General features: G+C 34.4%; 1 non-coding gene across 1 annotated transcript; it reads right to left on the reverse strand.

Moving 5' to 3' along the window:
- Positions 1-1,745: 1,745 nt before the first annotated feature.
- On the reverse strand, positions 1,746-1,848 carry LOC144241932 (U6 spliceosomal RNA). Its single transcript, XR_013338249.1, has one exon. It is a non-coding gene; the product is annotated as a U6 spliceosomal RNA (small nuclear RNA).
- Between the last annotated feature and the right edge of the window lie 19,321 nt (positions 1,849-21,169).

Consider the following 21,169-nt stretch of genomic DNA (forward strand, 5'->3'; position numbering starts at 1 on the left):
AACTGTGAGATCATGACCTGAGCTGAAGTCAGATACTTAACAAACTGAGCCACCCAGACGCCCCTTGTCTCCTTTTGATCCTATGTGTTTCCACCCAAGATATTCTATTTTTCATCTCTAGTAGTGTGATCTTGATCTTTTTATATCTTCTGTTTCTTGCCTTAGCATGCTCATGCGTTCCTTTATTTACTTGAAAATATAGAATACATTTAGAATAGCTTTTTTTTATCATTCCTATTTGAAATTCTATTATCTGTGTCAAATCCAGTTCTACTTCTATTGACTGATTTTTCATCTCATCATGGTCATATTTTCTGATTTCCTATGCTTCTTAATTTTATTGAATGCAATTAAGAATTTTATGTTTTTGGTGTTGGAGGGGTGTGTGCGTGTGTGTATGTGTGTGTGTGTGTTTCTTTAAATGTTTTGAGGCTTAATTCCATGATGCAGTTGCTTGGGAATAATTTGATCCATTATTTCCAGGCTTATGTCTAAGCTTTCTCAGGCAGTTCCAAAATAGCATTTAATAAAGAGTGAATTATGCACCAGTACTAAAGCAATTCCCTTCTGAAATCTCTACCAATGTCCCTTGTTTTAGGAGATCTTATCACTCTGGCTGGAATATAAATTACCCGTGGCCTTGTGCCAAGTTCTTCCTATATGACTCTCCCTGGTTTCAGGGCTTTTGCTCACATACATGCACTTATTATTACTCAAGTGAAAACTTGAGAACTCTCTTTGGTTCTATGCTCTCTTTGTGTGCAGCTCTCTTCCTGGCCCTCTGCTCCATTAATTCGAGACCACTTGACTTCCACAAATTCAGACACTCCCACTTTCATGCAAGGAGATTGTTGGGTTCTATCTGAGTATGTCATCTCTACACTTCCCTTTTGGGGACATGCAAAGCTCACTACATTTGTTTTTCTTTTTGCAAGGATCATTGTCTTCCATAGCTGTTCATTATCTGAAAACTATTATTTCATATATTTTGTATTTTATTTTGTTTTATTTTGTTCTGTTTTTAAGGTATGAGGGTAAGTTTGATTTTTTTAAACATAATCATGATCAAATGTAAGTATTTATTCATTTTTCTTTTAATAGATTCACTTACTTGACAAATGATCAATTATAATTTGCGAATCAACCAAAATAATAATCTCCTTGATGCCAATAACACTTGTTTACTACAGTATATAGCAAGGTTATTACTGTAGGCAACATAAACTAACACTTACCAGGATAAAATAAAAGGAAAAAAGCTTGGTGGAAGAATATTTATGGCACCGGGAATCAACAAAAGATTGGATAATTAGCAGAAACCAAGGGAACATGGAAAGCATGGTTGCAGGTCTATATACAAGGTTGGTCTACATGATATCACCGTGGTTGTGGGAGGGACAAAAGAGTAAGAATCTGGCTAAATTGGTCTCTGAAGTGGAAACATTCAGTGACAGGAAAATCCAAGAATCTCCTCCTGTTTAAACGATACATAGATCAGGTACTTATATAATAGGATTAAGTTGGGTGCTAGGCAGATATCTTATATGCCCTGAATGAAAGAACGGTGAGAGAATATAAGGCCTTATTTCATTACTCTTCAGAAATTCTTCTTAATTAACCAGTAATATTCCATTTTATATCTCCAATCTAACTAATTGAAACAAACAAAAAAGAGAGGCTTTTCTTTTATACAGGAGCCCATTACAAATTTAAAGGCTATCTCACTGGAGTTTTTAGTATTCTCTTTTTTTTTTTTAACCTTCATGAATTTGTGTGTCATCTTTGCACTGGGGTCATGCTAATCTTCCACGTATTGTTCCAATTTTAGTATATGTGCTGCTGAAGCAAGCATGAGTTTTTAACATTCTTATCCAAGATGAGAAGGTATTGAATATAATTAACAACATGCCGTATTTAAGTTTGATGGACATTTGCTGTGCTGCTGTTTCCTCCTTGATATTTTTAAATACTGTTTAATGGTGTTCTTAAGGGAGTTAGAGGGCATAGATATGTTTCCTTTAACAACTGAGATTTCTGAGGGAGGTGAAATGACTCATCTGAGATCATATAGTTGAAAAGCAAAGCTGAGATTAAACCTCATTTTTTGTTTACTTCAAATTCAGCATTTCTAAAACACTTCTTTCTATAATGAATTCTCTTCATGTTGAATATACTTTTTAAAGCTAGCATTACTTGGGGTATAATACTGAGACACAATCACACCATGCATTATTTTATAAATCACATGTAGTGATGAAAATTTGCAGAGTAAAATGCATCATTTTTATAGTGTAGATGATGAAGTTCTACCTAAATCTATACAGCCAAATAACCACTATCTCAATCAATGTGTAGACTATTTCCATCATCACAACAAAATCCCTCTTATCTCCAATAGTCAACCCATCCCCCACTTACTGATCCTTGGCAGTGAATAACATACTTTATTTCCTTTTTTAAAAAAAATTTCTATTTTTATTTACTTTGAGAGAGAGAGAGAGAGAGAGAGAGAGAGAGACCAGAGTGGGGGAGGGGCAGAGAGAGGAGAGAGAATCCCAAGCATGGTCTCTGCTCTCAGCATAGAGCCCAATGCAAGGCTCAATCTCAGGAATGGTCAGATCATGACCTGAGTGGAAATCAAGAGTTAGATGCTTCGCCAACTGAGTCACTCAGGCCCCCCTGATTTATTTCTTTAGAGTTAGGCTTTTTTCCTGTTAGGCTTTTTATGCCTGTCATGTGGCATACTACCTACACTTGTGATTTCATTGTCCAGCCGGCAGCCTCAACTCCAAGCTCTAATAATTGCAGTACTAACTAAAATTTTTATAATTCTTCTAAAGATTACCTCATCTAATAACAGCAGAACACACATCAGTCCCAAGAGCTCAGGTCATTATCTCACTGTTCATGAGATCAAGCCTCATGTTGGTCTTTGTGTTGACAGTGTGGGGCTTGCTTGGAATTCTCTCTCTCTCTCCCCCTCTTGCTCTGCCCCTCCCTCTCTCTCTCTGTTTCTCTCTCTCTCTCTCTCTCTCTCAAAATAAATAAACATTAAAAAAAGAAAGAAGATCTAAAATCAACAATCTACTTTCATTTTAGGAAACTAGTAAAGGAAAAGGAAATTAAATCCTAAGTAAGCAAAACCAAAGAGGTAATAAAAATTGGAGCAAAAATTTATAAAATTAAAAACAAGTTAATCAATACAATAAATCAATAAAACAAAACACTTGTTCTTTAAGAAAAAATTATAAGCCCCTATTTGATTGCCTAAACAACATGAACCATTTATTTGAAAGACACAGTCTACCTAAACTCACACAAGAAGGAATAGACAATATGAATAAACCTATATCAATTAAAGAAATTGAATAAAATTTAAGACCCTTCCAAAACAGGAAGTGCCAGGCCCTGAAAGGTCACTGGTGAATTCTACCACACATTTAAGGGGAAAAAATTATACCTATCCTCTATAATCTCTTTCAGAAAATAGAAACAGAGGAAATACTTTTTCACATATTCTATGAGGCCAGCATTATCCTAACACAAAAACCAAAGACATTACAAGAAAATTACACACCAATACTTCTCATGAACAGAGATGTAAAATGTTCAACAAAATATTAGAAAATTGAATCCAGCAACATATAACAAGAGTCATACACTATCACCAAGTGAGATTTACCACAGGTATGCAAGTCTGTTCCAACATTCAAAAATCAATTAATGTATTCTATCACATCAACAGGCTACCAAAAAAATCACATAAGCATATTTATAGAGGCAGAAAAGTAAAACATTTGACAAAATCTAACATCTATTCATGATTAAAAACCTTCAGTAAACTAGGAATAGAGGGGAATTCCTTCAACTTGAAATAACATCTACAAAAAAGCCTACAGCTAACATCATACTAAAGGAGAGGGAAGCTTTTCCACTAAGATCAAGTACATCCCCTCTCACCACTCCTTTTCAAAATTGTACTGGAAATTCTAGCTATTTCAATAAGACAAGACAAGGTAATAAAAGATGTAAAGATTGGGAAGGAAAAAAAAACTGTTATTATTTGCAGATTGAACAGAATTGCCTATGTAAACAATCCGAAGGAATTACCAGAAAACTCCTAGAAACTAATATGCAATTATAATAAGATTGCAGAATACAAGGCTAATACACAAAAGTCAATCACTTCCAATATACCAGCAATGTGTAACTAGAATTTGAAATTAAGAACACGATACCATTTGAATCTCCAATAAAAAAAAATGAGATAGTTAGATATAAATCCAACAAAACATGTAAAAACCTATATGAGGACAAACTCTGATGAATAAAATCAAAGGAAGAGTGCATAAATGGAGAGGAACTCCATGTGCATGGACAAGAAGATACAATACTCTTCAAGATTTTAGTTCTTTCCCAATTGATCTCTAAATTCAAAGAAACCTTGACCAAAATCTCAGCAAATTATTTGGTGGATATCAACAAAGTGATTCTAATTTTATAGGGAGAGACAAAAGACACAAAATAGCTAACACAATATGGAAGGAGATAAATAAAGTTAGAAGATTCATATTTCCTAACTTTAAGAATAAAAAAGAAAGGTAATTTAATCAATACAGTGTGATATTAGTAAAAGAATAGGCAAATACACCAGTAAACAGAGGAGAGACAAGAAACAGATCCATATAAATATAATCAAGATTCATACTTCCTGACTTTCAGAATAAAGAATAAATGTAATTTAATCAAGACAGTGTGATATTAGTAAAAGAATACACAAATATACCAATGAGCAGAGGAGAGCCAAGAAATAAACCCACATAAATATAATCTGCTGATCTTTGACAAAAGAGCAAAATAAATAAATGAATACAAAATATCTTTCAAATAATGGTGTGAGAACAAGTAGGCATCCACATACAAAAAAAGTGAATCTAGACACAGACTTTACACCCTTCACAAAAATTAACTCAAAATTGATCACAGACCTAAATGTAAAATGTAGGTCTAAAAAACTCTTAGTAGATAAGAGTAAATCCAGATAGCTTGGGTACAATGATGCATTTTTAGGTATAACACCAAAGGCACAATTCATGAAAGGCAGGGTTGATAAACTAGACTTCATCAAAATTTAAGACTTTTTCACTGTGGTGGCGCCTGGGTGGCTCAGTCTGTTGAGCACCTAACTTTTGGTTTCAGCTCAGATCATGAGCCCAAGGTCTTGGGATGGAGCCCCGTGCTGGGCTCTGCCCTGAGCATAGAATCTGCTTGGGGTTCTCTCTCTCTCTCTCTCTCTCTCTCTCCCTCTCTCTCTCTCTCTCTCCCCCTTTTTCTCTCCCACTCTGCTCTGACTCTCTTTCAAAAAAAAAAAAAAAACTTCTTTATTGTGAATGACACTGTCTGTCAAGAGAATGAGAAGAGAATCCATGAACTGTGGGAAAATATTTACAAAAGATGTATCTGATAAGGACAGTTATCCAAAATATGCAAAGAACTCATAGATATCAACAGTAAAAAAAAAAAAAAAAACAAATACTTTAACAGACACCTGACCAAAGAAGATATACAGATGACAAATAAATATATGAAAAGATGCTCTATATCATATGCTATTAGAAAAAGGGGAATTAAAATATTAAGATACCACTACACATTTATTAGTATGGCCCAAATCCAGAACACTGACAATACCAAATGCTGGTGAGGATATGGGCAACAGAAACTCATTCATTTCTGGTGAGAATGGAAAATGATTATCACACACTTACCACCAAACTGTGGAGAGTTTAGTGATTTCTTACAAAACTAAACATACTCCTTATACGATTCAACAGTTGTGCTCCTTGTATTTACTCAAAAGAGCTGAAAAATTACATCCCCACAAAAACTATATGCAGATGTTTTAAAGAGCTGTATTTATAATTGCCAAGACTTAGAATCAAACAAGATGTCCCTCAGTAGGTCAATGCATAGATAAACTGTGATACCTCCAGAAAATGGAATATTATGTAGCACTAAAAAGAAATGAGCTACCAAGCCATGTAAAGACATAGAGAAATCTTAAATGTGTGTTACTAAGTAAAAGAAACAAATCTGAAATGACTACTGTGTGATTTGAACATAGGACATTCTGGAAAAGGCAAAACTATGGAGACAGTAAAAAGAACAGCAATTGTTAAGGAGCTTGGGAGGAGGAAGGATTGAATAAGCAGAACCCATAGGATTTTTAGAGCAGTGAAATACTCTGTATGATACCATAATGATGTACATATGTCATTATACACTTTTCAAACCCATAGACTACACAACACTAATTGAACTGGAATATAAACTATAGACTTTGAGTGATTATAATGTGTCAGTGTTAAGTCCATCTCCTGTGGGGGATTGATATTTGGGAGGCTATGAATATGTGAGGGAAACAGATATATGGGAAATCTCTATACCTTATGCTCTATAAATTTTGCTGTGTGCCTTAAACTGCTCTAAAAATTGTTTTATTTTTAAAAAATAATTCTTTTAATAGCACCTAAACTTATTACATAGCTAGAAATAAATCTGAAAACTAAATACATAATTTAGAAAAATTAAATTAGCCCTAGATAAATTGAAGGCTATTATACCTTAGTGGATTGGAAAACTGGACATTGTAAAGATATCAGTATTCCCAAGTAAGTACTTATAAATGGATATTTTGAGGTCTAACTCACTTGACCTTATATTTCAGTATGGCTACAGGCTCTCAAAGTCATCTAGAGTTGGAATTCATAGATTGATTTTGTTTTGAAATATGCAAAGAAATATCACATATAACTAGATCCTTCCAGGTTTTTTAAATAGATGCAAATGATGATATACTTTGTCCGCATTAATAAACAGACAGAAAAAAAATTCATTCAATTGTTTGAACTAACTCTGTATTATACCCAAAAGTTACGTGGTGACCAATCATCAAAAATTATTTTTAATGAAGTCTTCACTGACAAATCAATCTGATCTTCCATCAATGTTGTTCAAATCAGAGATTGAAAACTGATTTGCGAAAAGATTTGTTACACATTTATTTGAATCATTCATTTTCCCAACACCTACATCAATATCGTGAATTGTTCCTGTGTTGCCTCTGAGATTATTACATCCCAACACAATCTACTATAATAAATTAAAAGTAGATTAGAGGTGTTCCATTGTTTTGTGAAGTGTAAGAAAGGTGATTTTTAAAGGGGAGATGGAAAATGCAAATTTGCATAACGATGTAGGCACTCAAAGATAAGTTGTAAGCAAAAGTATATATAGAAGATGTGAATATGAGTACTGAATCTTTCGTCACTATATATATCCCTGAAACTCCTGGAATGTTTTTATGCTTTCCCAGGTGTAAACATATTCTAGTTTTGTGCCCACTGCTCTAAGATAAACTGTTTTCTTCTGCTTTCCTTAGACACCTCACTTCAGCTCACTGAAATAATCAGGATCTCATAGTCAACATGGGATTTCCTTCCATTGATACTTAATTCACCTGAAGCCTGAACATAATTTTGTCTTGAGATGACAGAATAGGCATGTTGAGACTTAGGAATTGTTTTCAGCCATAAGATACTATTAAAAGGGCCCTAACTTCAATATTTAAAACCCGCTCAATATAGAAATAAAAGCAGGGAAGGCTTTCCTAAAGTTCAAAGGTGGAGAATATATTCTATGTATATGCTCATAATTACTTTCAGGTATATTGATAATTGTTTTTGTTTTAATGTTTATTTATTTTTGAGAGAGTGCACGTGGGGGAGGGGCAGAGAGAGGGGAACAGAGATCCAAAGCAGCGTCTGTGCTGACAGCATGAGTCCAATGTGGAGCTTGAACTCATGAACAGTGAGATCACGACCTAAGCCAAAGTTGGACACTCAACCGACTTAGCCACATAGGCGCCCCAGGTACATTGATAATTGTATATGTCAGTAATCAGAGTATGTGACACAATGACGTATTGTATGTGATATTATCAATATAACTGAAAAATTTATAAATTTATATATTAATCATTAAGTTGTTGGTTTCCAAATATCAGTATGCATACGAATCACCCAGAGAGTTAGAAAATAAAAATGAGAATACAGTTTCTGACTCCTCCTTCAAATCCACTGAATCAAAATCTCAGTGAAATTTGAAGGAAATTTGAAATTATGAGGCCACATAATTCTTCAGCTCTGGGCTGCTTATATCCATCTGAGAATTGTTCCTCACTGCTATATTCCCTTGTGGTATATAAGAAATCATACATAAAATTTGTTCAGCAATTTTCAGGGAAATGTTTCTTGCTCATGATATAAAGTAGTAGTATATTGCATTATTTCTCTTAAGTTAACATACCTACTTGTTTCTCTAGTGAACAGACAATTTGTTTGAATGCTTATATAAGTCATTGTAAAAAAAAAAATCACAGTGTGTTTCATTTAAGAGTATGTAAAAGTGTATTGGTGTTCTGTCAATAAGATTATTTTTATATTTTAGAGAAAAAACAACAGGTTGAATACAGGTTTCACTATGCTAATAGCTATTAAAGAAATTCAGCAAAACTTGGCTTTGGAAGAGAGTGTTAATATCTGTCATTCCCTTTAGTTGACAAGTCAATCATCTCAACCCCAATGTGCATGTTTATGTAACGAGTATTCTTGGTCCCTTGTTGTTGCCTTGATAAGCATGTAGGTCTTCACATTATGGATGATTTTGAGTGTTATGGAGACTATTTCACAAAAGAAATTGCCACTAGTTTCTATTTAAATTGGGGTCTGGAAGGCTATGTGTAACAGCACACCTGATAATTGGTTCTATTATGAAGCACTGTCAAGGTAGATATTCCAAGTACCAAACAAAATGCTTAACACTCATTTCCAGGCAAAAACTGCAACGTAGTGCTTTGGCAGCAAAAAGAAATCCCAATTCTAATTTCATAGAGTAAATCCAATTATGCCTTATATAATCCAGATGCTAAACTGACACTTGGGGTACTGCCTGTGAACAATGTTCTGTTACCCCATATTTGGAAGAGAAGGTGGGGAGAGAACAATTTATTTGTTAGCAAGAAACAACAGCATAAATTAAATATTTCTTTTTTGTTGTTAAAAAAATTTTTAATGTTTTTTACTTTTGAGAGAGAGAGAGAGAGAGACAGAGCATGAGCGGGGAGGGGCAGACAGAGAGGGAGACACAGAATCTGAAGCAGGCTCCAGGCTCTGAGCTGTCAGCACAGAGCCCAGTGTGCAGCTTGGACCCATGAACCATGAAATCATGACCTGAGCTGAGGTTGGATGCTCAACTGACTGAGCCACCCAGGCGCATCTAAATATTTCTAATAAATTAACAATAGATTAATAACTCAAATAGTTGGTTAGTGCCTTCATAAAAGTGGTATACATTTGACATTCAGAGCTTTTGAACTCATTTCTAAATAAGTTAAATTTCAATTAATAAATTTCAAATTATCTGATGGCCACTAACATCCCCCCACAGAACCCCACAAAACTTGAATGGAATTGTATAAGTCATTTTGTTTGGGCAGTCTTGGGCAAAAGATTCAAATTTTCTAATCCCAAGTTTCTTTATCAGTATCATGTAGATAATATTCATTCTGCTTTGTGGGATCTTTTGAACCTTAAATGATATTATACATGTAACAAGTTTAGCAGGATACCTAGAGCATAGTACATATTTAATAAACATCAACTGATTTCAGATTAGCAGGTATGCCTACATTCTACCAACTGTAATTTTCAGATCTATTCATCTAACAGATCTATTCATTTAACAACTCCTTTTTCAGTGCTTACAACATGTCTCCACTTCTTGGTACTTTGACATAGAAATGAATGGAACACAGATCTCACTTGCATTGGCTATGCCCTATAGAAGCACAGCTAAAGAAGGGGATTTATGAAAGTGATTTAGTAAAAGAATGCTTTTAGGAAAAAGTCATATAAGCATAAGGGACATAACCCTGGAAAAGGAAGGAGCTATGCCACAGAACTGTTAAAAGATGGACTAACTCTAGGCTGACCCCTGGGGGGATCTAAAATATCCTTTGCAATACCGTGAGCCCTACTTTCCTAAAAGTACTGGAACTTTGCTTAGGTAGTTAGTACTTTGAATCACCCATGGAAGATTTTCTGAAGAAGGCTGTAGGCATAAGCTCCAAAGCAAGGAGGAGAAGGTGGACATTGACCATATCAATCAAAATGGTAGAAGGGTCTTAAGGGAGTGGAATGAGGCATCCCCAACAGTACCTGCTATACTGCCCTTGCACTCGGTCCCAGTCAGGAGAAACAGGTAATCAGGCAGGACAGTGATGCAAATCATTTCAGTTCATTGTGAAAATACTCTGACAGAGTGCCAGTTCACACTGCTCACAAGTTTTCTCCTTCGGGCTATTTTACACCACGAAGCCCTTGGTCCACCCACGCTCTACCTCCAACCTGCACAACTTGTACTTTTCTTTCAAGACTCAATTGAAAGCATTGTTCCTTACTGGAGAATCTCTCTGACTTCTATCTCAGTCTCCTTCTACATCTGCTAAAGCAACCTATTTTAGTCTATGTGGGCTGTTATCACAAAAATATCATATACTGGGTGGTTCATAGACAATTCATTTTTCATTTAGTTCTGAAGGCTGGGAAGTCCAAGATTAAGGTGCCAGCAGATTTTTTGTCTGCTAAGGACTGATTTGCTAAGATAGTGGCTCACCATCTTCTCACTGTGTCCTCGCATGGGGAATGGACAGAGACTCTCTGAGGTTTCTTTTATAAGGTCACTGATCCCACTCATGAGGGTTCAACCTCATGACCTAATTACTTTTCATTCAAAGTCCCTCGCCCACCAAAGACAATGACCTTGGTGTTAGCATTCAACATATGAATTTGGATGGGGACACAAACATTCTGTCTATAGCACTACCTTTGTACAAAGTTCTCTTAAACATTTATCATACTTTATTGTGATCACTGGTTGATTTTGTTTGTTTATTTTTCCAACTAAATTGAATAGCTTTAGTATATGAACAATATATTCTCATTCATCTTTAGTAGGCTTAGGTAGGTACTTATACATTCTAAGTAGCTTAGTAAAGGTTTGGTGAGTGAATAAATAGATGAGTAAATAAGTAAACTGACATACCCTGTGTCACTAGGCAAATGTATAATCTATGTATATCTACAATTTCTCTCTCAATTATATGTGAAGTGTACCTATTTATAGCTAGACTTGCCCATGATAATTGATTTCTTCTTATGATATTCACAGTCACTCAATGCCCGGAAGGTGAATTCAGTTCCCTGAAACTTTTCTGGAACTATTTCCATAGCTCTTCAGTGCATTCATTAAAAAGGAAAAATAAAATGATTAAAAAGAAAAAAAAAGAGAAAGAAAAATATTTTCACCAGAATTTTCTAAGATGCCTAGGAAAAGCAAAGATAAGGTTAATTATTTAAAACAAACAAACAAACAAACAAACAGGAGACACCACCAGGAATAAGAAGGGTGATCTAAGACATTACTTGCTAGAAAGAGCTTCTGCCTAAGCAATGAGAAAAGAGGGTGTCCTCACATTCTCTGAGAAAAATTGCTGCTTTCGATTCCTTAGAAGCATAAACTCATTCTCGAGAGATAATTATGTAACAACATTCATTTCTGGTGGGCTGGTCACAAGAGTTCAGGTTTTATACTCAAAAACTTATACTCCAAGAAATTCCAGTGAATTTATATTTCTATGTTCCTGTGAGAACTTACACCCTATTTTCGGTGAGTTTCTACTTCACAGGCAATTTCCATATGCTGTCTTGTGTAATAGATGTTTTTGACAAAACTTATGCCTCGCATGAAGGATTCTGACCTCTCATAGGGCCAAGAGCATTGATTAACATACAAGAGTCCATAAAACATGTTTATTGAATTGAACTGACAAAGACAACACTGAACACTACTATTTTTAACCCAAAAAGAGTTTGAATAAGCATGAAAATGACTATATCTGTGTTCCTGTGGCTTGAACAGTGCTGATTGGACTTGAGGAGGAGTCACTAAATCCTTAAGAAACCTAAAGAAAGTGACTCCAAATGCTTTCTTCCCTGCAAACACATCCAGGCTTCAGATTGCTAATTATCCAAAGCAAAACACGAATTTTTGACCACAGCTGCCTCAGTGAAAAATCCATGCAAGTGGAGAAGGCAAAACAGGATGGAAGGCATTGACTTTGACCTGGCTGGCTTGAAACTCTACACAATAGGAGTGTTCCTTGTGAGCAAACCAAATCCTCTTTTGAGGAAGTATGAATTATTGTTGACAAGAAAGGTATCTTCTTTGGTCTGGCCATGATACTAACAGAAACCTAACAGGTTTATCTGATCTTTAAGGCAGTATGTGTTTGCTCCCTTATAGCTACCCAAATTTTCCTTTTTGCAAGGACAACACCCATATTGGATTAGGATCCCACCCCACTCCAGTATGACCTCATCTTAGCTAACTACACCTGAAGCGACCAAATTTCCAAATAAGGCTACATTTTGAGGTAGTGGGAGTTAGGACTTCAATGTATAAATTTGGGGGAGGTATAATTCAACTCATAACAAAGCTCCTTCAGTTGGCTCATGTGCCCTTTTAACTTACCCCCGACATTGTTGCCTTGTTTTTGTTTGCTTGCTTAGAGATGCTTTATTTGTGGTGCTACAAAGATATTCCAGACTCTTTAAGATGCTTCAGGTGTATCTTGTAGATTTCCTGCCCCAATTCTAGAATCAGCTATTTCTCAACGGAGTCTTACTTCCTTTTATTGGAGAACAGCATTAAATACAAAGATCTGAGTGCTAGGCATCCTCTTTGCTACTGGGGTTATTTATTAGGCCCTCAAATATGACAGACCAAAGTAGTATATGTGTATATACTCACATATATCAATATTACTGCATTTGTGTCTGCATTAAGTTACACATAAGTTCTTACTGACGTTTCCAGCTTTATTCCATTATCACATGGATTATTCTAGCCTACTCCTCCTTGATCTGTCACCTTTCACACCAAAGCTTCTGCCATCTGCTGTTCATTTACTTATTGTTTACTTCTGATATATGCATATAGCAGTATCAGAATTGTTAATCCATTTCCCCTTCAGAAACAGTTTTATCAACTAGACTACAATGATTATGTGCAGTCTCTTTTGTCTTTTATCTTAAAGTCTCCATTTATGTCCCAAGTTATTTAAGTCCCGCGTTGTTGCCTACATTCTTCAGTGACATTGTTTTGTATATTTTCAATGCATTTAACTTCTCTTGTAATAGTTCATTCTTTCCTGGGATGCCTGACCTCCTAAATGATTGCTTTTTAACTTGCATGTATCAAAGTTCAGTTTTATGATATCAAGTTCTATGGGATTTTACAAAATTATTACAGTTTCATACAGAATAGTTTCACTTGCCTAAAAATTTCCAGTGTGTGACCTAGTCATCCCTCTTCTCTTCCCTCAAACAACTTGCAACCATGATATTCTTATTGCCTATAATTTTGTCTTTCCCAAAATGCTATATGATTCAAATAATATCATTATGGTAGCCTTTTTAGACCGGATTACTTCTTTCACTTAGCAATATGCCTTTAAAGTTCCTGAATGCTTTTTCATGGCTTGGTTTATCTCTTTTTTCTTTTTTGGATTGCTGAATAATAGTTTATTGCATGAATGTGCCACAGTTTGTTTATCCAATCACCTATAGAAAGACATCTTGATGGCTTTCAGTTTGGGGAGATTATTAAACTTCTATAACACTGCTGTGCTATAAACATTTTGTGTGCCTATGGTTTCAATACAGTTAGCTAATATTAACAGCATCATTACTGGATGACAACATTTGGTTTTGTACAAAACTTCGAAACTCTTTTCCTAAGTTGCATTTTGCATTCCCCCCAGCAAGCTGTGAGAGCTTATGTTGCTCCACATCTTCACCAGCATTTGGTATTATCAGTTTACCTGATTTTTGCATTCTAATATATAGTGGTATCTCATTGTTACTTTGAGTCTCTACTGATATATCGAGGTTACAATCTTTTGATATGCTTCCTTGCCATCTGTGTATCTTCTTTGGGGGGGATTTCTGTACAGAACGTTCCTATTTTGCAAGTCCATTGTGGTTTGTTTGTTTTTTTTTCTTATTGCTTAGTTTTGAGAGTCCTTGGCATATTCTGGACACTACTCCTTTATCAAATATGTGTTTTGCAAATATTTCCTCTAGTCTATGGTTTGTTTTTTATTTTCTTAGAAGTGCTTTTAGCAGAGCAGAAGGTTTTAATTTTAATTATGTCTGACTTATTTTTTTGTCCTTCACAGATTGTGTGCTTTTGATGTTGTGCCTAAAAAGTCATTGCCAAATCCATGGTCATCTAGATTGTCTATGTTATTTTCTAATAGTATTACAATATTGCATTTTAAGCTTAACTCTTTGACTCACTTTGAGTTAATTTTTGTGGAAATTGCAATATCCTTGTCTAGATTTATTATCTTTTTCTGTTTTTGCATGTGGATGTCCAGCTGTTCCAACATTTGTTGAAAAGACTATCTCTTCTCCATTGAGTTGTCTTTGATCCTTTTTTGAAAATCAGTTGACTGTATTTATGGTCTGTCTGCTCTGTTCCATTGATCTATATATTTAGTCTTTTCCATGCTGTCTTGGTTACTGTAGCTTTATATTAAGTCTTGAAGTTGGTAGTGTCAGGACTCTAGCTTGGTCCTCCTTCTTCAATATTTGTGTTGACTATTCTGGGTCTTTTTGCCTCTTCATATAAACTTTAGAACCAGTTTGTTGATATCCACAAATTGATTTTGATTTCGGGATTGCTTTGAATCTATAGATCAACTTGAGAAGCATTGCCACATTAGGAATATTGAATCTTCCAATCCGTGAACACAATATATCTCTTTATTTATTTCGTTCTTTGATTTCTTTCACCAGAGTTCTGCAGTTTTCCTGATGTATGCCCTGTAAATATATATATTTAGATTTAGGCTTAAGGTTTTCACTTTTTGGTGCTAAAGTAAACACTACTAGATTTTTAAAATTTCAAGTTCTAGTTGTTCATTGCTGGCGTATAGGGATGTCTTTGACATCTGTACATTGATCTTATATCCTGTGCCCTTGCTAAATCACTTTTTCTTGCTGAAACCTGGATTGCCTGTGGCTTGGTTTATATCTTGAAGCATTTCATGCTCTTTCACCACAATCATCTTTTTCATCTGGGATAGTTCCCCCATAGACCAATCATGAAACTAAATTAATTATGAAAGTCAGTCTGCTCTACTTAATCCAATTAAACTTAATTGCATGATCCCTATATTCCTAATCATCTTCACCTAAGGGACGTGTTACCTCCATGTTTTAAAACAGATTTTCTGAGCCAAATCATTTTCACAAATATGACTCTCAGAAAAGACATTTTAGGTACAAGAAGACCGAGGGAAATCAGATTTATCTCATTAACCTAAAAGTTTGTGCCAAACCTCATCATGATTTGTCAGCTGCCCATACAGCCTTATTGATAATGGAAACAATTCTACCAGAGGGATAACATGGGAACAAGCTGCAGAACTGACTAATGGAAAAGGCTAAATAAAATAGAGTTAACTTTTTGTATGAAAAGATGATAAAAAGCATTAAAAATAGAGCTCTAAGCTTAAATTATGATTGTGAAAATCAGCAAATAAAGACATTTAAAGCAAATTCCCTGACATAAATTACAGGCATGAGACAGATTGCACCATTTTCCTATAATGTGCAAGTGTAAGTAATTCCTGATTTAGAAGTTAAGAACAGCAGCATTACTAAGGAATTCGAAATTGTGTGATTTAATTTGTCTAAAAAGAGGAGGGTGTTGATGGTAGGTGTGTCCAAAAGTTACATGACCAATGAGTGGCAGAGACAAAGTTGAGATTTAATCTTTATTGCATTATGCTCTTTTACTTGATACAGGGAAATGTATATATACACACATGCACACGTACACACATACACATATGCATATATACATATATAGATACACACATGCATATATATTTATACTATGTAACTATGTACATATGATTTTTCTTATGAAAGGAGTAGTTTTGCAATCTAGAGTCACTGGTGGGTAAATCTATTCTTAGAAAATTAACAGAATTGCCTCTTTTGAGAACTTGGAAGGTATCAACATAAGCTAGCATAATTAACTGTGTTGTCAAGAATGGACCATTCCCAACAGTTGGCTATGGTTAGGTATCTCTAATGATGTGGGCTTTGTAACAACCTTTTAAAAGTGACTCTCTCACGTTGTAAAAATAGCAAGGACTAAAGCTCAGGTTAACCCATGATTTTTCTGAATCTCGATCTTTCAAGAAGCACATAGAAAAGCAGAGCTAAGCTTCTAGGCACTAATCCTGGGTCATTCTATCCATACAAGTGAGAAACACGTCAAATGCTTCTTTACCTTTCTCCCTCTGCCCAGCTCACTCATTGGCATTGCTGTGGGAGAATGCCTGCTCTGGAGCTGGAGAAAGACTCTGAGATGTTATTTAACCTGTACTGAAGGAAAAAGGGAGACAGAACAACGCAGAGGGAACCAAAAGGCCACCCAAATGTAAGGTGGGGATGGATGGATTCCCAGTCTTTACTTCTTTAACCGGAACTCTCAGGTTTGCCATACTTTCCCTTTGTGTTGCTGAGCCCTTTGTCAGAGCCACACTGCCAGATGTAAAATAAATTCTTCTGACTTCTGAGGCCAGGTTTTGAATAGTGCCAAGGAAAACTCAGGGGGAAACAAGAGTGATATAATTGGAGGAGGGACACTCAGAATCACTTTTGCACATCTGCTTCTCATAAGGATGATAAGCATTTTCCAAACAGAACAAAAACAAATGCAAATGATAATAATCTTTCCTTTTTTCAAGAGATGTGGATACAGGGTGTTGATTTTTCATTCTTTGTTAGAGCTAATAACATCTATGGAAACCTGGAGAATCTCAAGATATGATACTATGACTGAAACACTTTTTCTATTATATTAGGTTAGAAATTCGTTCTATCAATTCCTAAGCTGCAATGTATACGCTTTCTATTGATTCTGAAACACAGTATCTGTATTCCTCTTATTAATTTAAGCTCCAGGGGTTTTTTTTCTTTAATTGAATTTTTATATCAAATAAATCTGTAAACCAACGGACCAGACATAATTTTGTTTTCAGCACTTTAAATTTGAAGCAGTTTTTCTTCTATCGGATAAATATGTAATAATTACGTATTATAGGAGATAATGTAACATAGCAGCTAAAAGCTAAGACTTTGGAGTCAGATGGCCTGGGTTAAAGTCTTATTTTGAGCTTATGACCACTTTGAACATAGGGATATTACTTAAGCTTTCTAAGCCTCACTGTCCTTATCTATGCAATGGAAATAACAGTAGTATCTGTCCCATCAGGTTGTTATGAGGATTAAGTTCATTTATGAGCTATATCTTTATACGTATAATTGCCTAATGGATAGTAGTTATTTTTTTCATTATGTGTAAACATTATCCTATGTGCAAAACTGAAAGACTGTTTATAAGTAAGAGATCAGGGAGATCTCACTCCTTTTAACTCAATCAACAAAGAAGATATGTTTTCTCTTCAAAGAATAAGAAACAGAAAATCAGACATAATATAACATCCAACATATTATATGCATTCAAATCAAAGCCTAAAAGGAAATTTGGAGGAATATGAAATGGAATGTGAACTTGCAAGTAGAAAGCACACTCAGAGGGTTATTAGAAGTAGAGGAGTGTAGGATATATTATTCTGACTTATTAAGCTATTTCAGTTTTGCACTTGAGTTATGAAAATGCCAGTGAATTAACCCTTTTGGAAATGACTAGACGTACTTTGGGGTTATTAACATTATATAATTGTGTACTTAAAGAGTAATCAATTTTCCCTGGAGGAATAAAGAAAACTACTATAAGTAACTTTTTATTTCTGGTGATATTAAGTTCTACACTATGAAGCGGGGATACTCTGAATAGAAATGCATAAAAGAGCAATGAATTTGGAATAAAAATTTGACTCTTTCCCAGTTCTCTTGTTGACTATGTATTTAATCTTTGGACGTTTCAACTCAAGCATTTTGAAAAATAAGAGACTTATATTAACACAAAAGTTTTTGGATATTAAACAAGATGACCCATGTTCAGGTTGTTTGCAAAATCCAAAGTGCTATATAAGCTATAGTGATATACTCTAAAAATGAAATTTAAAACCTGAAACTCTCTGAAAATCACCTTATAATGTGATTTTAACATTCTCTCTTGGTTAAACACATTGCTTATTTTATTCTCATTAGTACCGTGTGAGTCATCAGTATGACTATTATTGCTCTTATTTTCAAGACTACAAAACTGAGACTTGAAGAATTTAACTGATTTTTCCATTACCATTTGGCCTAAAGTGCAGAGGCAAAACCAAAGAGCAAAGTCCTAAGATACAAAGTCCAAGCATCTAGTCATACACCAGCTGCTGCTTTATTATTTTTGGTAGTCTTCACAATATGTTGAAATACTATTAAGAAAAGATGTGTCTGTTTCCTCAGCACCTACACAAAGATTACTAGACATTAGGCACATTACAGAAACTGTGGATTGACTGTAGTTTGTCAAAAACTATACTTAGCCAGTGAATCATTTGACTCTCCAGCATCTGTGTCTCTTGGTTTATTTGCTTTTCAACTTTAGTTCCCATGGTTATACATATGCATCAGAATGGTGTTGGTGAGGGCGACCTGGGAGGTTATATTTCTGTAAATAAATGTACATTATGGACACGAATTCCACATGGGGCTTTCACACGTGAAATAGTCAAATAATGACCTCATCACAAGTTAGAATGAATTGTCACAGTGAACTGTCACAGTGACTCTCTCTAGTCAGGAGACTTGGATGCTAAGCCAGGCTTAGCCCCTGATACAGTCTTCTAGGCATCAATTATGACATAATCATTAAAAAAAAGCAGCTTTGATGCCCTTTCTATTCCTTTTATGATTCTAAATTATTGTCTGAAATAAGAAGTCTAAGGCAGTATGTAAAAGATATTTTAACATATACTAAAAAATATATTCTACCACATTTTGGTTTATAACTCATATAAACAGAATTTATATGTTAAACTATATAAACAGAATTTATTATGTGTTTTTTTCTTTTTCCAGTTAATATAACTCTCCATGAAAAATTTAGACTGATTCCAACTAATTTTAAACAATATAAAATAAACACATACCTACAACTTAAAATATGTTGATGTCTCAATTTTAGAAATATTTTGGATAAAAATAAATTTTTACAATAAAATGGAATAGAAGATTATAGTCATACAATACTACTACTAAGTTATTAATTAATTATTAACTGATCAGAATTATGATACATATTAAAAATAATAGTTATTCTCCATTTTAATACTAAGTACTTGGAAAAGTGTTCATTCTCCAAAAATTGGTATATCTATTTTAAAAAATTCCAAGCATTGAGGCGGTTGGGTAGCTCAGTTGGTTAAGTGTCCAACTTCGGCTCAAGTCATGACCTCACAGTTCATGAGTTTGCGCCTCACATTCAGCTCTCTGCTGTCAGCATGGAGCCTGCTGCAGATCCTTTGCCCCCCTCTCACCCTGACCCTCTCCAACTTGCTCTCTCTCTCTCTCTCTCTCAAAAATAAGCATTAAAATATATATATTGAAAAATAAAATTAAAAAATTCCAAGTGTAATTACTGAAAGTATTTTTTTCTTTAAAAGTTGAGTCAAATGACATTACAGTTTTTAAGTAATATAGGTACGCAAATGAGTCCCCCAAATGTATGAAAAATAATGAGAACTTGATCTACCATATATTAAACATTTAAAGCTATATTAATCAAATTAATATGACATTGGTTTAAAAATGGACTAGAAGTAGATACAAGATATTAGTTATTTTTAATATAAGGAAAAGTGATATTTTATTTCATTGAAAAAAGATGAATTATTTTATAATATTGAGAAAAACATTTATTCATCTAGAAAATAAATAACAACGTCTGCCTATTAACTTATATCATGAACAGCAGATAAATTATAAATGGGTACAAGACTTAAATGTTGACAAAAAATAAAAACAAAACACTACTATGAAATTTAATGTCATGGAAAGCTTCTTAATCGAGCTTTAAAATTTAGAGGCTAAAATAGAAAATATGTAGATTTGAAATATAGAAAAAATAATGCCCTTTTATAGCAGATCGTTACATAAACCATACCAATAGCATAACATACATTTGAAATATAGAATTACTATCTATTACATTTAAAGAAATCTTGACAAATTGACCAAAAAGATACTAACCCAATTACATAATGGGCAGAGCACATGAATAGACAATTCACTGAAGAGCAATTGATGGCCAATAAATATTTTGTAAATGCTTAAATTAACAATTTGGAAACACAAAAACATAACAGTAAGCCATCATGTTATGCTCATCAGGTTAGTAAATAAACTGAGGGATAACTATTACTCCTATGGGTGTGAGGTACAAAGCCTCTTGCAAATGTGAATTGATTCTTAAAAGAAATCTAGCACATATATAAAAAAAAATGAGTAAGAAGAAAGAAATGGCATCTGTTTATATATTAGAATCATATTTTCATAAAACAAAGTAATCCCAAGATTTCTTTTATTGTATGTGTGAGTGTGTGTGCCTACTGATGTGTTCACATATGATGACATAAACATAAGAAAACATGGGTTTTTTAGGTTGTTAACATTGATTTTTGATAGGTAAGACAGCTGACATGGCTGGGAGATGATTACATGAAGCACATAAATAAATATACCAAGACGACTGTCAGCTCTAATAGGGCTTTTGTTCATAGTCTAAGTGTGATGAGAATTCTCAGCAAAGTTTACATGAATAAACAGCCATTTTTACGTCTACAACAAGGCCCTTGCTTGAATATTTATGTTCCACACCTTGAGTTGTCTCCCCTGGTTCGTTTGTGATTTTCAAGAGTCTATTCTGCCCTTCCCTTTCTCTTTGTCTGTCATCCTCTTCCCTTGTCTTCCCTACAGTCTTTTTAAATTCTTCCCTTCTGCTTGTCTCTTCT

This window comes from Crocuta crocuta, unplaced genomic scaffold, assembly GCF_008692635.1.
Source record: "Crocuta crocuta isolate KB4526 unplaced genomic scaffold, BGI_CrCroc_1.0 scaffold57, whole genome shotgun sequence".
Taxonomy (NCBI): Eukaryota; Metazoa; Chordata; class Mammalia; order Carnivora; family Hyaenidae; genus Crocuta; species Crocuta crocuta.